Below are 6,000 nucleotides of genomic sequence, written 5' to 3' on the forward strand. Positions count from 1 at the left end.
TCACATGAAGCACATAACAATCTTTTTTAAAACTATGTCAAGTAAAAAAAGCAAAAAAAAAAAAAAAAAAAAACCTATAAAATCACGGTCATCAATATTCTTATCCTTGTTTTAAGAGGGTGATGTTCGAATACATGCACCTCAAATAATTTATTCTTGTATCATCTATTTTCCACTGGTACAAGTACCGGGTAACTATAGCCACTAAAAATTGGACAGATGAAAAGACATAACTTTCTATTGAAATGTAAACTTGAGTCTTGAGAGTTGAGACCTAAAATATTTTTGAATAAAAGCATAACAAAATTCCAACACTTTTTCCTGAAAATTGATCCTAATTGATTCCCCTTCACGATTAATCTTAATCCTCCCTTCGCGATTAATCTTAATCCTCGCTTCACGATTAAATTATGCACATTTTAGAAATTCAAAAATTTAGAGGAAGTCCTAGATTAACGTAGAGTGCTCATGGTGAAGCTTCTTTCTATTGAGAACTTTTAAGTACTATAAGTTTTGCATTACTTGAATGATGATAAAGAAAGTAATACGCTTTAAAACACAATAAGCAATTAGGAAAAAAAAAAAGAGTCAAATGGGTTTTAACTTTTAAGTACTTCTCCAATTTAATAACGGAAAGAATGGGTTTAAGTTAAGTATATGGAAATTCAAATGCCTCAATATAATGAAGATGATGCGCAGTACTACAAAATACAAAGTAATATAATTCAGAACTCCACTAAGCTTCCTCTATGTGCGGGGTTTGGGGAAGGACCGGATCACAAGGGCTATTTTAGGCAGTCTTATCTTGCATTCGGTAAGATGTTGTTTCCACGATTTATAATTCAGAACTAATAAATGTTGTAAGTTGTAATAGAGTGCTAAGTATACTTTATCATTAACTAAATATTTCGGGTTCAAGCACGGAATATGAAATCGCTTTTGGTAAAGAGCGCCTTATGGCACTGTGGAACTATTCGATGCTTATCCGAATTTAGTCCAACAACAATATAAATATATAACATAGAATAAAAAAAATTAAAATAAAAAGAGGGTAAATAAAATGGTTATATTTCCATTATTTATTTATGACGTCAAAGTGGGGCAAGGTTTCTTGGAAAGTTGTTTAGTTCATTTGAACAACCAAAGCAAAGTGCAATTTTTTTGTCGTTTGGGAAAGCATCATCCCAACTCCCAGGTTGTCCAACCTTGTAAGTCTGCTTATACCAAAAGTTGGCTAAAGCTTGAGATGAAAGAGTGATTTTTGAGATGCATATATATTTTGAGTGTGCTTGTATAAAGGAAAATATTTTTTACGAATTTCTTTTTAAAATAAATAAATAGTTCTCTTACTTTCTTTTGTATGTATGGTAAATAAGCAGAAATATGTTCTTAAATATTTTATATAATAAACTCCGCAAATACTTGGCGGTGAGGGTGGGGTGTGTAAGCCGTCAAAATGGACTTGGCCCGTGAGGCTGCCCCAACTCAACCTACTATCTAAGTAGGGGTGGGCTACATTTTTTTAGGCCCTTTTAGAACTGAGGCTATTAAGTCAAATTCGCGACTTTTGTAGCACAAAAAAAAAATTGAACCAAACTAGTACAAAAAAAAAACACATTAATAGGTTTCACGCATGAATTTCGTGCGTGAAGCAGCTCTTCTGTTTTTTTTTTTTTTTTTGTGTTACCTTTCAAATCACATTTTTTTTCATACTTTGGGCAAAGATTGGTCATGTTTCAAAACCCCAAAATATCAATATTTTATATAAAACTTAATATCTTTTTTTGCGTACAATAATGTCGGCTCATTACATCAAGTCCACCTAAACATTTGGATCGTCGTTTTAGGGGTTCTAAAGTGTCCCGAAGTAAGTTTTGAAACTTGTTATATTTATAGGGTTTTGATTTAAGTGTTTTATTATATTTGAATGTACAAATATAAATATTTGATTTAATAATAATTCATCCAATACGAGAGGTTTATACTAATTAAAAAATAATTCATTCCATTTAATTACAATACTAATTCAAAGCAATACAATAATAAATTACAATAATAATACAATCTTCAAGTTCTAGAGGCTCTATTACTTCGAGACGTGCTTGTACTACCACGGCCTTATTGCCCACACGAACGCTTGTCATGGCCATATTGCTTACATGTAGAGCACTTGCGAGAATAAGTTCTTTCACTAACATCCATTTGATTGGGTCTACGACTCCGTGAGTTAATGCCCAATTTCCTGATGTAATCCTTGTTAGCAACCATCGAAAACGACTCGTTTGGCCAATAAACTTCATTACCAAGTGGGTGGAATTAGCCGGAATATGCTCTAAGGTAACTGTGGACCTTGTATTCCCCCGTCACATAGCTTATTATCGTTTTTCTCATTCTCTCGAAGCACTTGACAGCATGAGAACACGGCATGTGGTACGTTTGCCACTTACCGCAAGTGCATGTTCTTGTTGCCTCATAAACAGTATGCACGTTTCCACTCTTACCGTTGTGATAACCCGTTCTAACTTCATACACATGTCCTAACAACAAATCGCTCCACAACCTGCTTGAAAGTCATTCTCACCATTGCGGTGACAGGTAGTCCTCGAGCAGATTTCAGCAAGCCATTGAAAGACTCTGAGCTGTTTGTTGTGAGCATGCCCCATCTTTTGCCTCCATCAGCATGAAGCGTCCATTTTTCAACTTCGAGTTTCATCAACCAAACATATACGGGTTCACTCACTGCCCTGATCAGATCCATTTTTGCAGCCCATTTTCGTTGTTGATGCTCCATCGCAGCCCCCCACATCAATTTGTTTAGAGTGCCATTGTGAAACGTTGATTGCAAATTTTCCTTCAAGTGCCTTAAACAATAGCGATGGTAAACAAAGGGAGGCTGCCACCCTGGTAAATTAGCCATATTGTGCAATATGTCTTTATGATGATCAGACAACACGTATATGCCGGTACGATCCTTAATAACATGAGTTTTCAAATGGGTCAAAAAGATCCCCCATGTGTCGTTGCTCTCGTTAGCGGCAATTGCGAAAGCAAGAGGAAATATTGACCCATTGGCATCCATTCCTATTGCAATTAGGATCTTGATGTCGTAGGCACCATATACATGCGTACCATCTATGGATATCACTGGTCGGCAGTGAGCAAAACCATCAATGCATGGTTTGAATGTCCAAAATACGAAGTTGAAGATTTTACCCTCTATAAGCCGCCACTCTACAACAGTACCATTATTAAAATGTTGTAGAGCTGCCATATACCTTGGCAGCGATTGAAAAGAAGTATGCCAATTTCCAAAGACCATCTCAAAAGCGCGTCTACGCCCGAGAAATCCCTTTCTGTTGCTTATAGTTTTACTATATACAGTTTGAACGTTTCGAATACAATCTTTGATGGGGATCCTGCACAAGTTTAAACAAACAACATTTAGTAATGATCTTTTAATCGATATAAGACATATAATGTACTAGGTAGGATAAGTTACCTGGGCGTTTTAGCAACGTCTTTAAGTAATACTTGAGCAATCATGTTTGTATCTAAATTATAATGATCTGCTCGATTTTCTTCCATATCACAAGTGTGTCTTTCGCGGAATTTTGTGATAGCCCACATACCATCATTGCTTAACAATTCCCCGAAGTAACCACTCACAGCCTTGATACCGTCGTTTACAAACTAGTCTCCATATCTTTGTGTTTGACTGATCAACCTTAAACTCCCTCGTGTCCTTAAAACAATAAATTTTGACAGCCCGTTGCAACGCCTTTTTGGATGCGAACAACATTCCCTTTGCAAGGTAGCATCAATCTTTGTTGATATCCTTTGGTTCAATCCAGGTTTTTTGGCAACTATCATCATCTTCTCTTGTGAAGACAAATGCATCATCACGAACCTACAGGCTGTCAAGATAAGGGATATTGTTAGAATGCCACTGAATTGGGCTTTCAGAAGTTGGGTTTTCAGCCATCGGTGGTGGTACGTGGTGGTGCATTGGTTCTTGTTGGTTTTGGCTTTGAGGAATATTGTTGGTCATACCAACTTGAACATCATCATCATCTTCATCATCGGTTACCTCTGCATTATTAGTTATTTCATCGTCATCACTTGATGATGACTCATAATAATTAGGAAAATCTTCATTATCAAGTGCATTCATCCTCCTACACGAAAAGTAACATATTTTAAATACCAACATTATATATATATAGATAATTTAATATCAAGGTGATGAACTTACTGTCGTTCATAAGCACTGTCATGGTGTGGAGAATGATAAACTCCACCGAACTGAGAGGATTGACCAACATCCATATTTGGTACCACTGGCGAGTTTTGAGAATAGTTCCTATAAAGATTTGAAAACTGGTTATTTACCAATTCATACAACAAACACGTACTACTACACATAATAATATGAAAAACCCATATTTACCAATTTTCATTGTAAGCTTGATTAAATTGCTGCCTTAGATTTTCCAGCGGCACTTGACCACTCAAAATGTCTCCATAAGAACAAAAGTCCCCATAAGTGTTACCATGAATAGGATGGACTTGAGGGACTTCTTCTCGAGGTATCTGTTCAACATACATCTCAAGAACATTAATGAATACTAAATCACGATATTCTTCCGACGATCCCAAATAATCACTCAAAGATTCATCATCGTTGATATTGTGCATGCCATAACGCACTACACCATTTGATATTGTTTGTGGATATCTGCCAGTTATTGAGATTCCAAACCCAGTGGGTGTAGTTTTCATTCTTTTGTGCATGTAACTGACTAGTGTTTCATAATTTAAAGTTGTTGGAAATTTAACATGGGCTTTTGGTTTGATACTATAACGAATGGAGTAATTGTCCTCGACGATATCTCCATCCCAAAATAGTGAAACCTTAACAGTTGAAGCATTTTGAGACATTTTTTCTATGAAGTTTGATTTTTTTTTGAATGACTTGTAAGACTTAGACTTATGAACTTGATGAGTTTTTCACTCGTCAAGCCTTCAAGTTAAATAGACCACTCAAAATTGTAATGCGTGGTGTGTTGTCAAATCAACACTTAGATTGTGCATTAAAATGGTGCGCAATACAACTCGTATTAAAACGGTCAAATAATGCAGCAATGTATTATCAAATCAAGGCCTTTATGTGTCATAGATTCCTAAAATTGTCATGCGTGGTGTTACATTGCGCGTTAAAATGGTGCGCAATACAAGTCGTGTTAAAATGGTCAAATAATGCAGCAACGTATTGTCAAATCAAGGCTTTATGTGTCATAGATTCCTGAAGTTGTCATGCGTGGTGTTACATTGCGCATTAAAATGGTGTGCAATACAAGTCGTGTTAAAACGGTCAAATAATGTAGCAACGTATTGTCAAATCAAGGCTTTATGTGTCATAGATTCCTGAAATTGTCATGCGTGTTGTGTTGTCAAATCAATACTTACAGTGCGCATTAAAATGGTGTGCAATACAAGTCGTGTTAAAACGGTCAAATAATGCAGCAACGTATTGTCAAATCAAGGCTTTATGTGTCATAGATTCCTGAAATTGTCATGCGTGGTGTTACATTGCGCATTAAAATGGTGCGCAATACAAGTCGTATTAAAACAGTCAAATAATGCATTGTCAAATCAAGGTGCTGGGGGAGGGAGGCCTTTTCACACACGAAATTAGTGCGTGAAAGGATAACGGCCTTTCGCGCACAGTTTCTGTGCGTGAAAGGTTAATTTTCCTAACACTTTAAGATGTTAAGCCTCCTGAATTCGTGCGTGAAAGGCCAAAGCTTATTTTTGCACTTTGGTCATTACGTGCGTGAAAGGCCCAAGTTGCATTTGTGCAGTTTGGTCCTTTCACGCACGAAATTCGTGCGTAAAACCTATTAATGTTTTTTTTTTGTACTAGTTTGGTTCAACTTTTTTTTGTGCTAGAAAAGTCGCGGATTCCTATTAAGTCCAACCTCAGTTGGCCCGCCAACCTCA

Source organism: Lycium barbarum, chromosome 4 (genome assembly GCF_019175385.1).
Source record: "Lycium barbarum isolate Lr01 chromosome 4, ASM1917538v2, whole genome shotgun sequence".
In the NCBI taxonomy this organism is placed as follows: Eukaryota; Viridiplantae; Streptophyta; class Magnoliopsida; order Solanales; family Solanaceae; genus Lycium; species Lycium barbarum.